This window comes from Trachemys scripta, chromosome 11, assembly GCF_013100865.1.
Source record: "Trachemys scripta elegans isolate TJP31775 chromosome 11, CAS_Tse_1.0, whole genome shotgun sequence".
In the NCBI taxonomy this organism is placed as follows: Eukaryota; Metazoa; Chordata; order Testudines; family Emydidae; genus Trachemys; species Trachemys scripta.
The window spans coordinates 40,904,059-40,926,460 of record NC_048308.1 but is presented as its reverse complement, the minus strand read 5'-3'; the positions used below and the strand labels follow the sequence as shown (position 1 = coordinate 40,926,460).

The window sequence follows — 22,402 nt, the reverse complement described above, 5'->3', positions numbered from 1 at the left end:
GTAGACCAGTTAGTTAACACAATGATCATTTCATCCTCTTATACTTTGTTCCCTTGCTCACTGCAGGCCTGATTCAAAGCTCAATAAAGTCAATAGAGAGGCTCCCATTGACTTCAATGGTTTATGGATCAGATGGTCTTAACTCCATGTGACAAATTAATCAAAGTATGTATATTTCTAATGTGGTCAAATACTCTTTGCAAAAAAAAAAAATAATTTTGTATCTTAGACCTAAGATATTTTACAAGATTTCTTGCATAACTAATGTGTAAAAATTGCAAAAAGTCCCACATTAAATAGTTCCACCACTTCCCTTTTAATTCCATTTTTAAAAAATCTCTAGAGAAATGGCTGCCTTAATATGGAATCCAAATAATGATCATGTTAAATTAGAAAGGAAGTTAGAAAAAATGTATTCTTATCTGAAACAAGCAAAAAGTTCTTATTTGAGGATGCAGGAGGAAAGTAAAATAGGTTAGTAGTATTGGCTGTTGGGTGGCCTATGTGAAATGAATTGTCAGAGTTTTTAGTGGACAAATGACTTCACTATAGGCATATTGTTGCATTTGGCACATCTCCCTTATAGACAGAGAAGCAAAAGACTGAATTGGCATGGAGCCTGAACTGCCTCTTACCTTTAGTGGGGGCCTCACTGCATTTTAGATACATTTTGGGGCAGTATGGGGAAGCTTGAACTGCTATTGCCTGCTCTGTCTTTGAGTTTACAGGGCTCTCAAGCTATCAGTTTTCAAAATAATATTACAATTAAAAGCCTTACTTCACCCATGCACAAAGGACAAACTTGATATTGTATCTACACAGCCTGAAAGTTGAATCACAGAATCTTAGAATCATAGGATGGGAAGGGACCTCAAGTGGTCTTCTAGTCCAGTCTCCGGAATAAGGGTTGACATCTAAAAAAGACTGAGTGTTCAGATGACCACAGGAAAATGTGTGAAGTTTGAGGTACAAGACAGTTTGACATTCAACTAGGGCTCACTTTTGCCTGCTGCCCTCATTCAAAATGTGTGCCATGCGGCTCTTATTCCCCCAACACAGTTGTGAAGGATATATGGCTGTTTTCATAACCTCCCAGTTGTAGATTGCTTCCCCCTCTTTATTGCCCCATATCAGCAGTCGTATTGTAGCATTAATCTTGCTCTGTGACTGGATGCTAGGTCCGTGATGGCCAAATTATTTTGACCCGTGGGCTTGCATAGCAACTGCAGAGAGAGAAACACTGTGGGCTGCAAATAGCCTACAGCCACTTCTGTCTCTTGCAACTACACCTTTAAGTTATTTTAGGCATTTGTCTTTCTCTGTTGCCCTCTTGTAACTCTCCTACCAGTTTCTATACAGGTGAAGCTCTATTATCTGAAGCTCAGTTATCCAAATCTGTTGCTCGAAACACTGTGATGTCTCCTTATGTCTATTACTTTGATTCTTTCTTATTCAGCACCCTCCGTTACAGTCAGTTGTTTTTCCTTTTGGCAGGGAGGGAGAGGGGTTGAAATGCTATTATTTTCCTGTTGTGCTGGGCCCCCCTTCCTGGCTGTGTGCTCTGTAACCCATGGCAACCACAGAAAGTCATTACAAACACTCTCAGTCACTACTTTCTGGCATAACTGCTATGCAGAGGCCCAGGTCTAGAAGCAGTTCTTCTGTGGACTGGGCTTGGCAGCATTAATCGCACTGGAGGGTTACCTGTGGTTCTTCTAAATGCTGTGGCCTCTTCTGTGCTAGGCAGTGCTCAAGAGTAGTAAAGGCCATCCTGTCTCTTCCAACCAGCTCGTCTAATGTGCAAGAGGAGAGCCTGAACTCAAACCCAAGTCTGCTTTAGTTTGTTAGTATGAATTAGTTAATAAAGTTAGCGTGAACTTCTCTAGGGTTTATACAATTTTAGGGTGAGCTTTTCAAAAGCACTCCACATTGGCCTAACTCTGCATCCAGTGATGTAATTGACCGCAAGGCAGGACAGTTAGGTCAACACTGAGTACTTCTGAAAATGTGCCCCCTACAGAATTATTTTTTTCAATAAACCAGTAATAATTCATAGTCTGATGCTTTTTGCTGATTGTAACTCTTTTTTTAAGCTGGGAAGTTTAGTTTTGCTTAGCAGCAGCATGTGAATTTCAGTGAAGATCTGATTTTTACCCAGTTGTACAGCTAAGTTGACTGAGGCACAAGCTGGTCAGTTATCTGCCCAAAGTTTTAGTGAGTCAATGGCTGAATCTGGATTTGAATCCAGAATGTCCTGGATCTGAGGCTTCAGTTTAGATATAAACATTATTTTGTGTTTTCTTTCTTTAATTTTCTGTTTCAAACGTGCATCTGTAGAAATATGATTCGGAACTGGTGATAAACTGAAATACTTTGAATAAATGTATGGTGATCCTAAAGTGAATGGGAGACTAATTCTTCCCTTGAATATGTCTGTGTAGATACAATTAAATTAATGGGAAACCCAGGGGAGCATCTGAGAGCAGAGTTTGATCCATTCCCAAGATCTTGCTATGTACTTTCTTTCAAAGGGAATATTTCAGAGACAGTCAGGACAATGACACAAACCCTTGAAAGCTGGCACTGTGAAGTCGTTCCCTGAAGAACTACTGCCTTCTGATGGCAGCATTTCAGCAAGTACCCAAAAATAGTGGTGAAGGGGACAGAGATACTTTGTATGTCTTTAATTTACAATGGAACAAGAGAAGAAGGTGTGTCTTTGAGGTGACAAGCAGGGCCGGCTCTGGCTTTTTTGCCGCCCCAGGCAAAAAAGCCTCCCCCCGCCCCCCCCACCCCCCAGCGCGGTAGGGGAGGGCACCAAGCCCGGCCACAGGCTGCTCTCCCTGACCGGCCAGAGTGCCGGGGGGAGGGCAACGAGCCTGCCGCGGCTCCGCTGGTGGCCGGAGCCCCGGGAGGAGGGCGGAGAGTCTGGCCGCGGCTCCGCTCTCCCCGGCGGCCAGAGTGCCGGGGGCAGGGCAGCGAGCTGGCCGGGGCTCCGCTCTCCCTGGCGGCCAGAGTGCCGGAGGGAGGGCAGCGAGCCTGCCGCGGCTCCGCTCTCCCCGGCGGCCAGAGCGCCGGGTGGAGGGCGGAGAGCCCGCCGTGGCTCCGCTCTCCCCGGCGGCCAGAGCGCCAGGAGGAGGGCGGAGAGCCCGCCGCGGCTCCGCTCTCCCCGGTGGCCAGAGCGCCGGGTGGAGGGTGGTGAGCCCTCGCGGCTCCGCTCTCCCCCGTGGCCAGAGCGCCAGGGGGAGGGCGGAGTGGCGGCCAAAGCGCCGGGGGGAGGGCGGCGTGCCGGCCGGGGTTCCGCTCTCCCTGGCGGCCAGAGTGCTGGGGGGAGGCCGGAGAGCCCAGCCGGGGCTCCGCTCTCCCCGGCGGCCGGAGCTGGAGCACCGCGCCGCCCCCCTCCAGGTGCCGCCCCAAGCACAAGCTTGGTGGGCTGGTGCCTGGAGCCGGCCCTGGTGACAAGAGCTCCTGAGTCATCTACATTTAATGAGATTGTAGCTTTCTCCTGAGAACAATTTTTTCCTTTTGAAATGCAGTAAAATGGTGGCCACTTAGACCTAGAGATGGGCTCAAACCACAAAGTTCAGATGCAGATCAAAAGTTTTCTAAAGCCCAGTTCTATTTATAGAGTTTAGGTTTGGCCCATTGGAGAGGTAGGGATCTGAAAGTCTGGATCTAAGCCAGGATTTGAACATCTCAAAAGTTTCAGTGTGTTCATGTCCAAGAATTTGACTTGGGTTCATCTTGACTTTCACTGTAAGGTATGTTCAATGTTTCTTTGTTTACAAGCATCTGTGATTTGCTTAATCCTTCCATATTATCCGTTGTAAGAGAAAGTCATAGCATTTTTTGCTTCTGTTTCTGGATGGTACCTCAAATGTTCAGATTTGGTTGGTCCTTACTGTTTGCAGGATTTTTGTTTTAGAAACAAAGTTAGGTTTTAGATTTTCTCTCCAGCCTCTGAGGAGCATCTATTTTAAATCAATATTTAAATAAACAATTAACTGAAGAGTTAATTAATAATAATGTGATTAATTTCTGTTTACAAATATTTCTGTGCTTAGAAAAGTCAAAACCATGAGAGTACTATTGTTGAATGAAAAATGAAGGCCACATTTTTCAAATACAGGTACCTAAAGTTGGAGAGCAAAATAAAAGTAACCTAAATATCAGCCATGCTGAACACTTGCAACTCCCTTTGAAGAAAATAGGAGGTGTGCATGTCACATCACAATGATAAAGAAATACAGAAAGAATTTACTTTCTTCTAACACTTGAACAAAGAATTTTCTCACAATGAGAAAAACAATGTCATCCCAAAAGCTTCCCTCTTTTTCTCGGCTTCACTGTAGAGCTTTTGCCTACAGCCTTCCCAACTCCTTCCTGGCTGGCTTCTTGCTAGTTTTAAAGAAACAGTGTTCATATCCTTGCAGTAGGCGGTAAGTATCTTTGGAAATCAAGCCCCTTTTCTTTAAGAGTGCACAAGGAACTTGGGTGCTGATTTCCCATTGAAAGTTGGAGGGAATTGGGCAACTATGTGCCTTAGGTACTTATGAAAATTTCCTCCAAAGAGCCTAAATTTGCACTGAGGTATCTAATGTTGAGCACTCAAGTTTGAAAAATTTGGCCCAAGTGAATAATTACATCAGCCTCAAAATACTATAGTTACAATCCAAATGTTCTTAACATGAGGGGGATTATAGGTCACTCCTTCACTGGGGAAAATGAAAAAAATATTACAAACATTCACCATTGTTTGTGAGGCAGCAGTTTGGTTGCCGGGCCTTCACTCTCCAACCCATGGTCACCTTCTTCATTGGGTACAAAGTCATTAATGGTAGGCTGGTTCTGCCCCCTCTCTCAGCCTGTCTTACTTCTGGGTTGGAGGTTGGGGTTAGGGAGGGAAGGAGAATTCTTCAGAGGCTGTCCTGTTATCTACACTGTCTGCTCCCTTCTCTTCAGCCTGTTTGTGCCCTAGCAACCTTCCCTTTAGTGGAGTTCTTTTTCTGCTCCCTTGAGCTTGAACAAGCAGACTCAAAAAGGGACAGGTTCTTGAAGCTGAGGAGTAAGGTCTCTGCATTTCATCCACCCTTTGATACCTCATTCTGCCTGCCACAACTAGTGGGAAGAAGTAAGAGGTGGGAGTCTTCAGCCAAAAATTGACCATTGTGAGTAAGAATGAGAGGTGGAGCAGGACTATTCATGCCATCCCATCCCATTGGTGTTCTGGTGGGTCTGGGTCTTAGATTTGTCCCAAGAATAGCACATCTTGGTACGTTCTTGTTGCACTTCCAGTCCTGCACATCTACTCTATTCTATATAGTTCCTGATACCGCATCATCTTAGTATCTGAGTGAAGGCAGATACCTAGAAAGTGCTACCAGCATGGGTCAAATTTGCCACCAACATAGGCAACTGCAATTCACAGCTGGCTCTACAAAACTCAGCAGTATGGTATATGCGTAATCATTTCCAACTGCAGCTATGGTTAATAAAAATGATGGGACAATCTATTTGAAAAACTCCAGATCACAAAATCTCAATATCTCCACAATATCCATTGTCTTTTATAGAATGGGAATATTCTCTTTTCTAATGTTTCAACCCTGCATTCCTTGCACATCCCAAACTCCTACTTAATTCCATTTTGGAAGCATTCAGTTTGAACAAGATGCAGGATCTGACCCCCCTAACTGTATGAGCTGAAGGATGGAAAAGGAAGCAAATGTCCAGCTGCATGTCCCACTTATTTGAAATGAAACTTTAGGGAAATTCTTTGTCTTCACTACACTTTCTAATAGAGCAGAAAGCACTTCACAAATAAAATACCTGTCTCAGAATTGCCATTGTAAAGGGCATGACTTTAAATGCACAAGATCTTTAGAATCAACTCTATAGTAAGGCTCTGATCCTGTAAAGATTTACACTCCTGCTGCACTTGAAATCAATAGGATGACTCATGAGCTTACAATTAAGCAGGAGCATAAATGTTCACAGGATTGGCGCCTTAATTTTTCCAAAAATGTATTCAATCCTTTACCATTCACAATTAAAACACAGTTTATTTTAAACACCTTAAAATCTGTACCTAAATAAGCTTGTAGCTTTAGGGTTAGTTCAGAATTATTAGCATTCTATCAAAGATACAAGGTAAGCTTTTTACCAAGAATTGTAGAAATCTTGTATTTTTATAACAGATTAAAACCTGAAGAAAGTCATTTTAATTATGAATGAAACATTACAATGAAACAAGTATTTAACTGCATGTTTTACAGCCTGACTCATTTTGTGTAGAGGCAGCTACACCCCTACCTTTTGCCATTTGTTAAAAGGGAAGTGTGGCTGCTGAACTGAACATTATTGCCCACTAGATGTCGCTGTTGCTGGTGCTGTGGTGATGGGTGGGGGAGGGGGAACTTGAGGAGAGTAGTCATGCTGTAATAAAAAAGGAAGCAAGTTATTGTTGTGGATCCAGCCATCTTGGCTCAATGTATTCCATGACATGAGACTGGAGGGGGGCGGGAAGAGAGAGAGCAAAAGCAATAATATAACAAATTCAGATTTAGCCCTCTAGAGAGCTTCAGTTTTGACCCATCTGCAGCATTCTCTGACATTGAGCTCTGTTTTGACTGTTATCAAATCACTGAAATGCTCCTGTGGAGAGCAGAAGAAAAGTCCGCTTAATAACTCCCTTACCTATGGAATGGGCAAACAAGTAGAAAACATTTCACATTGCTTCGTATTCAGGGAGGAAGCATACAACAACGACAATTGTGATTTGGTGCTGAACAAATTTGATGAGCAATTTATATCACAAAGGAATGCAGGCTACTGTATGTGCTCAAAGGGAGGCTTTACAAGAAGCTGATATCATTTGCTAGAAAATTGAATTTAGGGGCAAAGAGAAAATCAAATCAGGGACAGAAAAGTGATAAGAATGCTGAACAAGGGCTTGTCCTAGAAATCACAGATAAAGACTGATTTCACTGCTGTAGAAATGGCAGAGCTCTCTGAGCTCACAGAAAATTAAAATCAAGAGGGTACTAGGAGGTACATTACTGTGTAAATACCCAAGAGCCCTTCTCTCCTGAAGACCTAGGGTCAAATTTAAAGGGGAGTCTAAGCTGGAGCAATTTACACCTTCTAGTCCCTCAGCATGTAATTTACTGCAAGTTGGACTCCCTTTCAGAGCTACTTGTCAACATGTAACTTAAACCTCCTTACACATCACTTTTGGTTTTGGCCCCTGGAGGTAAATTTGGAATAGACTACTAATGAACACAGACTTGAGGGTCTCAGCCCGGTCATTAGTGAATGATCATTTAACATCATCAAGCCAATATCCAGTGTGACACTGTTGACATTCACCTGTCAGTGAACCTCAAGTTAAAGGGAGAATAGACCAAGTACAGAACCCCTACAAAGACACAGGTTCATTACATTTAGCAACCTTTGTTCAGGGATATCCAGGACTAGAATAACAGGTTTTTCTGGCTCAGACTGGTGTTTATTGGCAGAACTGCATTTAGGAAGAGTGCTTGTGGCAGTGGTGTTTGGTGTCATTCATTCTCAGCAGTAAAAATCAGACCATTTAATAAATTGGAGGGAGAGGGGGAACGAAATTGAAATGGAAATTAGGGAGTAAGAGTCCTGAGCTAGGGTTGCTCATTCATAATAGCCATAGACAAAAGGGAAAAATATCCCAAATCCTATGCAAATAAAGTGCCATGTTCTGCGCTGACTCAAACCTTGAGCAGTCCTCTTGATGTAAAGGGGTAGAATGGGGCAGAAATCAATACAGGATTTAGCCTACAAGTTGTATAAAAGAAAGGTCTGATGCAACCTGAACTGCAGTCTGCTGCTCAGTCAAAGGCATAAGATATAATTTCTCTGCATCGTTGTGCAAATTCAGAACTTTTTTCTTAGCAAGATGACCTGTACTGATGAATTGGAGCCTGTTTTTTCAGGTGACATTTATGGTTAGAAAATTATCAGCTTCAAAATACGTTTCTAGTTGAAATAACATAGAATTCCTTTTCCCACCAACTCGTAATTGCAGCAAACAAATAAACTTGCTCCTGATTAAACCTGAAACCAGTACAAGCATTGGATAATTCAGCTCAAACAGCATTTTAGGAGCCAGCTTTCATCTTTACAATTTGTTAGTGGATCCAAAATGGATTGTCTCTGCATCAGAATGTTGCCACTATTAGTAAATGGCAAAAATTGGGGCTTTCCCATTTTCTGCCCTTTGTCATGCAACAGGTTTCTGCCCCTTCATTCATCAAACTGGAGCAGTGAGCTGTGAGTAGCAATGCCCACTTTCCCCTTGATATTGGGAGGACGGGCTTTACAAAGCAACGGCTCTCAGCATTTGCCTGCTGCAGGTTTTGGTGAGGCCGGCATATCTAGTCTGTATTGCCTTATAAAGGAGTGCAAGGAAGGCCAAGTAGCAGACTGCTACTGTTATTTAAAAAACAGCATACTCCTCTTCTGCCCAAACCCTGCCATGCTTGATCCATACATTTGCCATAGTTCCAGGTGAATGCAGCTAGAGGGCCCATTCTCCCTGATCTGTAGGCAGAAGCCTCATGATCTCCTTAATATTAAAGCACCTTTATAGAAACCAGTGAATCCATTTTAGTGTAAGGGGACCTTCAAAAGAAAAAAGGTTTCTCCTCATGGTGAGCTGATCTTGACGAATTCAGCTTTAAATTTTTCAGTTCATACTAAGCTACATACATTAAGACTATTAGCTCTGATGCAAGAAGCTCTGGCATACTCTGAGGCAGAGGTTCTCAACCAGCGGCTCGCAGGTTGCTTGTGGCCCAATCAGCACAGAGCTGTGGCCCATGTGACATCCTCAGGGCCACATAGGTAGTATTGGATGCAGCCCACATAACACAATGTGGGCCGCGTATATGGTTCACAACGGTAAATAGATTGAGAACCACTGTCTGAGGTGACATATTACTGAAACAGCAGGGACAGTAATTGGAAGTCAGTTGTGTTTTTTTACTCTACACGCCTGAAAAGTGCTCTATTCTATGAGGAAATAAATAAACAACAAGAGTATGAGTGTGCAAGAATTTATAGGTAAGCCTATGTGGAGTTAAATCAGCCCAGATTTCACTTGTCTGTAGGGTGACCAGATGTCCCGATTTTATAGGGACAGTCCCAATTTTTGCAGGTTTTTCTTACATAGGCACCTATTACTCCCCACCCTCTGTCCCGATTTTTCACACTTGCTGTCTGGTCACCCTACTTGTCTGTGATCTACTTGTGATCAGTGTTTGAGGTAAAAAATCTTTATTCAATTTCCCTATAACACTAGTGACTGCCAACTAGGTTTCTAAGCAACCCAATTTCTAAAAATGTCTTAGACAAAACTGTTATTATACTGGAGTTACTTACCGGTTATCCAGTGACCTGCTTGAATCTCCTGGAGTTTGAAGAAGTTAAAACTTCTGTGAAAGCTATTGGAATCTGTAGATCAGTCTGGACTAACACACTCAGCTGCTTACACAAATAAGACAACCCAGGTAGCCACACCAGGTCTCTGAAAATGCAAAGGAGAATTGCCTGATCAAAAGTTCACCATAGGGAATATAATATTTTTAATTTTATGGTCTTGGCTATCAAATGAATCTTATGGCTTATTAATACAAAGTATGGTCGTTCCAATAGCGCTGCTAAATGTAATCCTAAATCTGATACTTGAAGGTATCTAGGATTGACAACTTGCTGTATGCAGTTTGTGTCATTGCCTTGCATCAGTAAAGATATAAAGAACAAAAGAGAATCATGCAACTATTGCTTCAGACATGCAGAAGCCAACTCCCTTCCCCAAATAACCCTTGTAACCGTTTCTCTGCCTGACATATTAGACTTTAATTCAATTAAGAGTACTCTTCCCTAACGTGAGATTCAATTGCTTCTTAATTCGTTAATTACTCCACAGAACTCGTAAAGCATGAACAGCAGCAGTGTGGGCTTTCACCGAATAGTGCCCCAACTCTGACCTACGAGGACCATGGGCAGGTGTGAAAGAGGCTTAGTGCCTGGGCCTATCCACTGAGTCTGCCAACTCTGGTAGTGGTTTTAGTGTTGCGAACACCTGCCCATTATCAGCTGGAGGGAGTCTAGCAAACTCCTGTCACGTAGGTGACCATCCCAGCCCAGGTTCGCAATCTTCAATCATTGTGGATCAGAGCTGGATTTGAACAGGCAGCCTAGATTCCATTGCCAGTTTTTTAGCAATGTTAGCAGTGTTTTCTAAGTACATGAACGAATACTGAAAGGCATAGATGTGTTAAAGTCTTCCTTTGCCTTACTGCTAATAGTGGTACCCAGTTTGTGACAGCTGAATTTCTGGTCCTTTCAAGTTAGGTATGATGGACATATAAAACCAGCTGTTCACTTTCCCAGAATAAGCACAGAGAAAAAAGATGTGCACATACTACATAAAGGGACCTTTGTCAAGATAAAATTGGGTGATATCCTCACTCCACTCCAGCCCTTTACCCAGCATAAAGGAGCCCTAAAAACACTGTTTCAGCTATGGGAGGATTCCTTTGGCATAGGCAATGCAGAGACAGCCATATAGCTGCCTTTCAAGGCCTCCCTTATAAGCCCGGGTGTAGGGGTCATGCTGGGGGTGTGGCTGCAGCACACAACCCTGCGGAGATTCTAGTCTCAGCAGCACTGACACACGTAGGACTGTCTGGAGGAGGCTGTGGTAACTTAGGCAGACCTCCAGGGCTGTGGCCCTGAGCAGCCTAGGATCTGGAGAGCAGAAAGGTAATTTAACGCTACCTTAGACCCATCTCCTCTGGACTAAGTATGAGGTTGCACCTGTGAGGGAATGTCCACACTGCAATAAAACACCCTTGGCTGGCCTGCATCAGCTGCTTTGGGCTTGCAGGGCTTGGGCTGCAGGGCTAAAATTGCAGTGTAGAGATTTGGGCTTGAGCTGGACCCTTCTCCCATGCAGGTCCCAGAGCCCAGGCTCTAGCTCAAATGTCTACACTACAATTTTATAGCCTCACAGCCCAAGCCCTGCAACCCTGAGTCAACTGACATGGGCCAGCCACGGGTGTTTTATTGTAGTGGATCAGTACACAATCTCATCCAATACATATTTTTAAAAGATGGTGTGAGCAATGTTACTATTCTAAAACAACTTTAGATCGTTCAAACTGAAATCATTCTAAATATCAAATACACTTCCAACCACTTGTGCTGCTTGCTTACTTTTGCACTTAATTCAGCTTGGAGAGTGAAAATCAACAGGGCTATTTATAGTCAGTTTCATTTCCTGATTCTCAAGTGCTAGCTTATTCCTTCAGTGTATAGGAACCTATATATTTTTAATAACCTTTCTATTCACATTTAAAGATGGATCCAGGGTAGTTTCCAGATCTGGATTAGGTCTAGGTTGTGACATCATACAAGCTGTTCTTAGAAGATTTTGGGTGCATTTACCTCAGAAAAAAAGACCCTTTCACTTTTGGATTCCATCTAGAAATATACCAGTAGAGGACTACAGGGATTTTAATATGAACAGATACTACTTCTGAATTTGAAGAGATTTGGGTTTGAGATTTGGGTTTTGACCCTTTCCATTCATATTAGTTTTTGCAAAACATTTTTTTTTTTTGCTTTAGCAAAACCTACATTTGGGATTTGACCTCCTTGATGGTGCCCTGTTAAAGAACACTGAAACAGAACAGTCCACTAATCTTTTCCTAGCACTTAGATATCAAAATTTCTGTGGGAGCAACAGATGCCAGCCTGGTTCAACTTCTCTGATGTGGTAGCAATTAAAGTACACAGTTCTCATTCTGGTAGAGAATCTAGCCCCAATTGTGACCACCCCCTTTTCTCTCTCCTCTAGCCCCCTCACACTTCACTCCAAAAGAGTGGTAGAAAGTTTAGAGGAATTAACCTGGTACATGTGAATTTTCATGACATATCACTCTACCAGAGCATGAAGCCTACCCTGAACTGGATGATTTGGTCCATGTAAATGCTAGAGAAAGGGCTACTCCAGTTTCAGGGAAAGATAAATCTCTCTGTGTTAAAAGGAACAATGGGAAACTTTAAGAGCTAAATTTACTAATGTTCATTCTCAGAAGTCATGAAATTCACACAGTGCTTTCCTTGAAATTTTATGTAGTGAGTGCCGTGTTAAAATGCATTTGAACTCAGAGGTACCATGGGGCCATACATGTTCCACACTGGTGATCTTATGTCTAGTAGGACAGCAAGGGACTTGATAGAAAGCGTTAATATAGCTCTCTCTCATGTCAATGGCCAAAAGGACAAGAGTAAAAGATAACTCCATCAACCAGTACTCAAATGTTCCCTGATATACATAGAAACAGCCAAGTGAAAGGAAAATATGATACATACTAATGTCCCTAATTGACACTTTATCTTAGTGTGTGATAAGGAAATGTGCAAGATTCTGCAATAAGTGAATATTTAACAGATCTGAATAAAGATAAATTGATGAGAACCTTTCACCGATAAACAAATATATCTTTATTCTTTTGGATGTAGGAGATAGCTATACAAATGACAAGCTGCATTTTATGTGATGATGAACATGTGTTGCTAAATAAATTGAATATGGTCAAATAATAAAAAAACATTTAAAACAATTCCTTTACTGAGGAAGGAACAATGTCTAAGGTTATTACAAACTTAGATTATTACAAGATTTAAAAACTCCTAATTAGTTTTCAATTTTTATGCCTCTGTTTCTGTTTTGCAATTGACTTAGCTTAGTGGGTGAAACTAGGTCACTCAGTTTCACTTTCTGCTCATAGTTAGTTTCATTTACCAGTTTTCAATAACTGTCTCTGTAGTTTTGTGTTTGGGGTTCCAGTGCTGCAGGGACACACTGAAATCTAGGTCATCTGGGACCCTAAACATTTGGTTTATTGAATGTAAACAAAGAAGTATGAAAATATTTCTATTCGATATTTGTAAATTCTCCCTTCCTCCACTATCCTTACTTTTTTCCTTCTGAAAAAAACACAACACAACAAAATTGGCATATTGTGTTTTTAAAAATGTCCCTCCAGGGAAAGGATAAAGATTTTCATTCTTCATAGACTCTTACTAAGACAAAATGAACAATTATCTAAGTGTTCACAACAAGATTGGGATTAGATTATATTTTTATTTTCGAAAGAGGGAGAAAGTGAGAACAGTTAGCTAAAAACTGTTGTACTACATTTGTCCACTAAGTGGTCCTTAAAGACAGATATTTAGAAAAGGCAGATTCAGGTTTATGCCTTCACATTAGATGGGGCTATTTTAATATCAGCTAGTAGATGAGGCCAAAACATCTTTGAAAGTTTTGTCACCTTAAGCTATATTTATGTTGCACATTTATCAGAGTTGAAAACTATGAATTATATTTAAATTATAAAGGCCTCTCCTGCACACTAGTAGATTTTACTTACATGAGCAGTCCCATTGACTTCAACAGATCTACTCCCATGAGTAAGTTCTATAGGCTCAGGCCCTCATTTGATACTAGAATGCTCCTTTCATACTCAAGGTAACCCAAAACACTTTGTAAAGTAATGAATTAAACACTGGTATTGAAAAAAAGTCAGAAATAGCCCCACACAGCTGTGGACAATTTCATAATATTCAACTCTCATATGAAAATATTTAAATTCAAATCACTTTACAAATGGAGGGCTTGATTTGCTCTCAGGCTAGTGGCAGCAGCTGTGCACTCAGGGTTATTCAACCCAGAAGGTTGGTACTACTGCACTTGGTGGGGGTTTCTCCAGAAACAGGATTCCATAAGAAATCTGCTGGTGGAGGGTCACTCTGAGATGTGCTGAATGAGAGCATTCTCTAGACAACCAATCCACACATCCTCTTTGTTCTGTGCCACTTACTTTTGGATTGCACTAACTGGTACCAAAATTCACCAAAAGTGAGTGTTACTGATCCCCTGTGCTATTGCAAAATCCTCCATTGTGCAGACTTTATGCCACGAGGGACCTGCAATGTGGGTCATACCAGCTTCCGCCATCAGAAATCCAGGAATGAATCAAGGTTCCTAACATTAATTTTAAGACCCTTCTGAATTGTAGAGATGGCTACATTCAAGTGAAGAGTTAAAGCAACTTGCCCCAGGGGAGTCACAACAAGAGCCAGAGCTAAAACTCTTTCCATTTCTCACAGAGTCAAGTGAAAGTGTGAACATGTTTCCTCCTTTGTTCTGTATAGGCATTCAACCTTACTAACTTTATGCAGTAGTATATATATGTATTTTCCAAAAAGTTAGTTTCTAAATGTAAGAAATTAAATTTCTCCAACACAACATTTTTAAAACGTTATATTCTATGTAGAAATGGAAAACTAAAGTGCATAAAACAGACTTGCATTCACTGCATGTGAGCTTTTATTATGTTTTTGTAATTTGATAGTTTGTTAATGGCTAATTTCTAAATACATTGTACTAATTTCTATATGCATTTTGGAGTTAGGCACTCATTTCAAGAGTGTAAAGTATGTGATACTGTGAGACTTTATTGATTTATAGAACAATGTAGTATTGACCATTCCTTTTGTTAAGAAATGCAAGCAAGCATAAGGTTAAAAATTATTGTTATGAATTTTAGAAATGGACTTCCTTGTTATTACACTGTAGTTCTTCTGAAAATTAGAGTGATAGGTGAATATAAGCGGTGTAATTTGCTTGCCATACACAACCCGTACCCCCTGCAAATCTAATGCAAAAATGAGCTCTCTGAAATTTGTCCCACAATAGGATACTTTTTAAAAAAAAAGAAAGAATGCGCAAATCTATCTGAAGGGTAGAGTTCTAAACAACAATATTCTAACAATAATAGGCCCTTGCATGTAGATATTACATATCTCATATTATATAGGGCTGGATTTTGACTATTTCTAAAGCAATCAAGTTAGAGTGGGGCTAGGTCTATACTACCCACCTGAATCGGCGGGTAGAAATCGACCTCTCGGGGATCGATTTATCGCGTCCCGTTGGGACGCGACAATCGATCCCCGAATCGGCGCTCTTACTCCACCAGCGGAGGTGGTAATAAGCAGCGCCGACAGAAAGCCGCAGAAGTCGATTTTGCCGCCGTCCTCACAACGGGGTAAGTCGGCTGTGATACGTCGAATTCAGCTACGCTATTCACGTAGCTGAATTTGCGTATCTTAAATCGACTCCCCCCTGTAGTGTAGATGTACCCTGGAAGAGATCTTGGCTCTTCTGCATTGCTATGTTAAGGCTACCTAGAGAGCAGTTGAGATGCGGGATGGAGAGCAAGAGCTAGGGACCCAATACTCCCCTTGTCCCCATCAAGAGCTGGTGGGCAGGAAGGGTCCATAATAATGGCTTCATGCCCCGTGCACCAGTAGAGTTAGCTAGGCATCAGGAGGGGGAGTAAGGTATGCCTCAAAAAGGGGTCAAGGAGTGTACACCATTCCCACAGCAAGTGGAGATCACAGAATGGAATTGTAACATATCCTTCCTGATGCTTCTTCTGGGGTGGCCCAGGTATGTGCCACCCTTTACTCTGGGCTTATCTAAAAGCTGTCTTACCTATAATATTCTCCTAAGAGATCCCCAAATGTTTCATAAACTAACAGAAAGAGAAATCACTGGACTGCAGCAACCTTTTGGATAGAATGCAGTGCTTGTGTAATAGCGCATAGCACCACTACTCAGGAGTAGTTTAGGACAAGGAGTGTAGCCATTTGAGACTGCGAGTGGAAATTAGGTAGGAAGAATATAATTATCCAAACTGGAATTTGGTCAGGACTAACAACCCTGGTCTTGTAAGACCTGTCATAGAGGGTTTGGTTGGTTATGCTGAAATGTTTTGATTGAATGAGGAAAAAATACAAAATTAAATACGATGGAGCTATGTTCATCCTATCTTATAATGATATGTTGGATTCCTTTACTGCTTTGTGGTGTTAGAGAAGAATCTCCATAATAAAGGGAAAAAATAAACAAGCCATATAAAATGAGGTAATGCTACTCAGAAACTGCCATCATACAGCAGTCACATGCGTCTATAACTGCCCCCAGCAGTGTTTCTTCAGTTTCCTCAGTAGAGCTCCCCATTCATATATAATCAAGGTGTCATTATCTGCCAAACTACTCTAAAAAAATAAAAACTGTAGGTGAAATCCTGGCCCCCACTGAAGTCAATGGCAAAACTGCCATTGACTTCACCTCAGATGTCATTTTCACATGATCTGTCATGTCACTTAATCATTAATAGTAAGAGCAAAAACTTTGGGTCAATGAGCCCCGATAAAACTTTTCGCACTAGAAGAAAAGAGAAGTCTCTAATATTAAAGTTAATTTTTAACTGCGCCTGTTCCGAAAAGCGCCTAATTTTTTGACAACTCCACAACTGTCAGGACAACCAGCTACATCGTCAGCACCGAGTCACATACAATGTGCTTGCTAAGACGAGAGGCATCCAGAGAATCCTACCTGGTTCCTGCAGTTGCCAGTAGAATCCCATTTGTTGGGACCACAGATTTAGTGGATAGAAAAGGTGAAAGAAGTTCCCTTGGGAGTTGAGGCAGCAGGAGAAGGTAGCAGAAGCAAAGGAGTGAATAAAAAGAAACACTTGCACTTCAGCATCCAATCCACGATGTGGAAACATTCAATAAGCTAGCTCTACTCCGTATTCTGAGGGAGGGGAAATCAAACAGGAACGCAGGTGATCTGTGACCCCTTCTCCTAGCTAAGCCAATGCAAAGGCCCATTATACTTCTCTTCAGATATTTGGTCTGTGATTCAGGATGTATAAGGATTTCTAAGAACCATTAGGACATGGACTCTGCACTGGAGTATCCTTTTCATGAACTCCTGCTCATTTTAGTGAAAGAAGTAGGATTCACAAGGACCTTTTAGTACATTAATCACCTTTGGCAAGTGCAGCCCTAGCCATGCAGTTCTACCTGATGCAAAATCCTCACAAGGGAATTTCATCTGTGAATGCTGTGCACGATGGTCTAATGTGTACATAGGAAAGGGAGCTTTTGGCACCTATTCAAAGGCAAAACATACCAGATACAAAACTCCACCTTGTGTGACCTAAGTCATGTGATTCAAATACTAAAATAGCCACATGGGCCTATACACATAGCAGAAGCAAAACAAACCGCTTAAAAACCAAGATAATTGAACATAAAAGCACCATCAGGAAACATCATGAGTCCCTTGTCATTTCACATTTCACGCAACACAAACATGACATCTTATCCCTTAGATTGCTACACATTAATCAAACATACCTCCACACTTGAGAGGATAAATGCTATCTAAGGAGAGAAGCCTTTTGTATATTTACTTTGTATTCTTTAAGCCCTGCAGACCTCAGTAATGAATGGAATCTTAGACCATTTTTCACATGAAGAGCCAGAATGTCATACAAAATTTCTCATTTCATACCACACTGTCCTCACATGTTGCCCAGATAATTTCTCAAGACTGGGATGTCCTTTAAAAAGCAGCAATTTTTGTTGAGATTTATTGTCAGAAATAATGGATTTGGTGAGCCACACTGCTGTGTGCATTTCTTATTGTAGACAGCAGCACTATAACTATGCAAGCACTGTAACCCCCGGGCACTATGACAATTCCTGATGCACCATACAAGTGCTGGTGCAAAAGTCCTTAGTGCTGTTTGTGGGAATTCCCCTGGGGACTCAATGGAAATTTAAAAATACAATCTACTATGAAATACGCCTATTATCTATTATTAGTCTGTTGGCAAACAACTGCCTGTACTATGTGAATTGCAGGGATATTTTTAGAGGCAGGTTAAGCTTTTAGTGATGGGCCCATGTGGGCGCTCCATCACTGACCATTTTTAAATCAAGATTGGATATTTTTTCTAAAAGCTGTGCTCTAAAAATTAGTTTGGGGAAATTCTATGACCCGTGTTATGCGGGAGGTCAGACTAGATGATCACAATGATCCCTTCTGGACTTGGAATCTATGGATCTATAAAAATGTTAAATTCCAATAATAATCCAAAAATGTAGGTGCTTATGCTAATGTTTTAGATATTCTGCCATTCCAGGGGCTTGGTCACTGGTGTACCTCAGCCCCTCCTAGTCTCTGCCTGTGGCACATCATAGTCTAGTCTCCTGTGGGTTGTAACACTTTGATCTCGTTTGGTTGTAGGGTTCATGTGCAGGAGCTGGGTTAGACACAGACTAGATGATCTGGTGCGCCTTTCTGGCCTTAAACTCTATAATTCTACCCCTACCCCACCACTTTGCTGCCTTCACTTCATGACCCAGCCCCCTCCTGAAAACATCCTATCTAAGGCTGCAAGGAGCATGACAGCTTTGGAGGGCCTTATGATGCACATTTCCCACACTCTAGAACTTCCTTGCTCACAAGCACCCCAGAGTATCCTGCCTGCCAAGCTATTCAAAGTGTCTATGGCCTGGTGCTCAGCCAAGTGGCTGTCAACAACACAGAGGCTTATGGAAGCATTTGGAACAGGGTAGATAGGAGGTTGGAGGTCTCTTGGGTTTCAGGGAGGAAAAGAGGATTTAAGGGAACTGGGAAGAGAGGGAAATCCAAGCCTTTAAAACTCAGTCTTCAGCTCGTCATTAGGTTCTGATTGTTTTGTCCATCCCTACTTTCATCTTTAAGGAACAGAATACTTCTATAAAAAGTGAACTGCTGTTAGTAATAAATAATCTTAACAATTAGCTCCTATATAGTGCTTTCCACCCATAGAGCTCTGTGATCAGATGATCCTAGTGAAAGTCTAACTCACTATAGCTAAATAGTTGATTATTAAACATTTCATTGTGTGAGACTGTAAATTCTAGTTATTGAAGTAGGCTAAATCTTGGTCTGCTTTCTGGATTTGATTGCTTTATAGTTTAGAATTAGCTCCTTGCTGACATTTACAAGAGTCATTATTTCTTCCAAGTATATTATGAGAAGAAACAACGTGAAAGCAAAGAAAAGGAAATATAATGGCAAAGGCACTGATTGTAACAGCTGCCCCATTTGTTTTTATACAAATCAATTGAGGCCAAATTGTGCCATCCTTAATTGAAGAAAACTCCCATTGACTTTAATGTGGAATTTGGTCCTAAGGTAGGTACAGTTTTGTTCACATCATTTGCCCCTCACCATGGAAAGGATTTGCTTTCATACAGTGTCAGAATGTAATAGTGCATTGGAATTTGTACTAGCAGCATGATGTGTCTTTTTAAAGGAAATGGTAATATCCTAAAGCACTCGCTAAAATAAAAACTCCAATGAGGGTCTTTTCCTGACCAAGGGCTTCAGAATTTGTCCCTGTGTCAGTGGAGACCAATGGAGATCATGGCCTTCATTTGAAAAAAAAAAAAAAATTACTAGTGATATGGGGTGCTTCAGTTCTTGCATGCCCAATTTGAGTGCTGAGTACCTGCCACCTGAACACTGGGTCCCGATTAGGGGTCTCAAAACGGGCACCCAAAACCTAAGGCACTCAAAATCATTAGGGACGTTTGAAAATGCAAATCTATATTGCATCTGTTGCTAATCTGTACATTATGCAAGCTACTGTAACAAATTATTGTAGGGCAGTGTAAAGAGGCCTCTGTATAAATGAGGCCCCGTGTATTTACAACTGGGTGAGAAAAATCTCTTTATGGTATATCTGACATATATCTTTCTTGACCTATCTTTTCTATAGAGAATGGGAAAAGAGAGAGAGAAAATACATGGGATTAAATCTTGGCGTCATTTGAGTCAATGAGAGTTTGCAATGAGAGTTTCATCCATGGAGAGGAAAAATGGGGTTTTGAGGCGTGAAGGAAATGATTTTAAAAATCTGCTGTGAGTTACAAGAAGGTCTGATGCTTTCTAAATTATGAATATTGATTAATGGTTGTGCTATGTAAAGTTGTGAGAGTATTGTGAGCTTGAAACAAAACCATAGGTCCAAATAGCGTCAGACTTTGGGAAGTTCTGATCCAGATGCAAACTTTGCAGCTCAAACCCATCTCTAACTTTATACAGGCTTCACAATAAACCTGCTACAAAGATGAATTTTTAACTTTTTAAAACAAATGTTGTAATGTCATGCTGGAGTTTCTGGCATAATAAGGCCTAGGGACATGAAGACAGTGAGGTCAAGCTGGAGGACAAAGTGATGGGGCTGATAGGACTGGCAATAAATGTACGGTTTTCTTTTTTTAAAGAGGAAGAAGATGGAAGGGATGAGAGTGGCGGGAGCCTCATAGGGAAGGGCTGAATGGTGGAAGCTGATTGGCAGACCAAGAAGAGAGGAATTATAGAAACTGAGCTCCTCCCAGTCAATTCTTTCACTTCCTCTAAAAAATACTATGTCAAAAAATAGCATGTTAGTCCAGCACTGGTTTTTGTTAACAACACCCACTTGAGCTCTGCTCTCAAGATTTATTATAACACCATTAAACCCCTAGGGGTCATTACAATCTTGCCTTTCATTTGGTCTGTACATAAATAATTGATCATCATAAGGATCGAAAACTGTGGAAATGAAGACAACTTAACACAGATATTCTTTATGACATCAATTACAGGGGAAATCATTTGATGTGAACAGAGAATATTTCAAATGGTACAATGATGATAGCTACTAAAATTACTTTGTAGGCTAAATGAAATGTGTACACTGATTGGTTCTGTTGCCCGTTTACAGAGAAAGTGTATTACGGTTCAAGGAAAAAGATGGCTAATTATCTAAACATACATAGGGTGTGATTCACCACCACCTTACTGCAGTTTTACACCTATATGACTCCATTCAAGTCACCAGCCAAAAACTGACATGATGGAGTTGTGAATCAGGCCCATAGTTTGTAAGTAATTTACTGCTGCCAGTTGCAGTACGGAAGGAGGAAATGTTTTGGAGTGCTTGTTGCTGTGAGTTAAGCCCCCGGAGTGTGCATGCTATTGTCAGCAGTGGAATGTACTATGCCAGCAGTGTCATGGGGTTAAGGTTTGAGAGTAGCTGTTACAACAGTAGCTGAAAACATTTATGACACTAAAACCTGGGGACAGGCTGAAATACTGTAAACAGCATCACTGAACCTGTTGAAAGGATGTCAGAGTTCAAATATTTTTGTATGAGGCAATTTATGTAGTGTTGACTGCTGAATTTTTACCTATGGGGATGAGCACCAGGAAGCTGGTTTGGTTGGAGGGGACATTTTCTATCATTGTTGTTAGTTGTGGTGTTTATATATGGCATCGTTCCATTTTTCCCACTAGCACAGGGATAGGTAGTTTGTAGGGTATTCAAATAGTACTGGGGATGGTATTAAAAATCTATGCTAATGGTAAGTATAGGGGTTCACTGTATTCCCGTAAGGCAAGAACAATGACTGGATGCTTGTCTTCTGTTCTTTCTTTAATTATAAGGGATGTACTGAATATATAGAGTGATAACATTGTTTTATTTGATATGTCATTGGGAAGGGTGTTATGCCAAGTGAATATTGAATTTTGAATGTGAGTAAGCGAGTGAAAGGGAATGTATTTCAGTGAGCAGTGCTGAGTGAAAAGTTGCTGGTGTGTATCTTACAGCATGTATGTTACAGTCTGGCTATATAGAGAGCAAGTTCTATAGGCATGTGACCGCTACTGAAAATATTTTGCCTGATAGTCCTGAAGAGTTCAGCGCCAGGAAATTTAGAAATTGGGCTGTGGAGAAAAGTGAAACAATAAATTTGAATTCATGTCATACTGAAATCAACAGGACTACACACTGAGCAAGGAATCACACATGAGTAAAGGTGGCAGGGTCTTGAATTTTGACTGAATTGTCATATTAGGATGATATTAAACCATTGACAGATCATATTTATTATTTATTTGTATTGTGGTTGTGCCTAAGGCCACTGTTGCATGTGTCCTTTTGTGTAACAATAATAATAATTAGCAATTAATTGGTTACAAGCAGCACCATGAGTGGAGAGATTTTTCCATACAATGACTGAACGCAATAATGTAAAGAAGCTCTCAGAACACTTTTTGGGTGAGGCAGGCCATGTAGTGGAGAGGTCTGCTGGGGACGTTGCTGGCTTTGAAGAGATGGGTTGTGGCTTGATATAATTTTTATACAGTTTTTTTCTGGTATTCTTTTCATTTGATAAAATAATATTTTCCCTTCTCTCTGTCCCCAGCAGGCTGCTAACTTGAAGCAAGACTTCCGCATGTCTGCTCTTCCCTGGGCAAGGGTGTGCAGCCCAATCACATCCCACAACTAAATTTCCGTTTATGTGTCAGTTATAGATAAGGGGGGATTTAAAGACACCAGTGAGAGGGGCTAGGCTATGGCCCACCACCACATCGTGGGTAGGTACAAGGTTGAGG

The 22,402-nt window shown here is 41.3% G+C and overlaps 1 long non-coding RNA gene across 3 annotated transcripts in view; it reads left to right on the top strand.

Moving 5' to 3' along the window:
- Positions 1 to 22,402, top strand: part of LOC117885152 — a 101,816-nt gene that overhangs the window by 64,739 nt on the left and 14,675 nt on the right. For 2 of the 3 annotated variants that reach the window (XR_004647728.1, XR_004647726.1), the window contains exon 3: positions 22,213 to 22,384. This is a non-coding gene — a long non-coding RNA (uncharacterized LOC117885152). The remainder of the gene's footprint in view (positions 1 to 22,212; positions 22,385 to 22,402) is intronic. The other variant, XR_004647727.1, reaches the window with a different exon arrangement.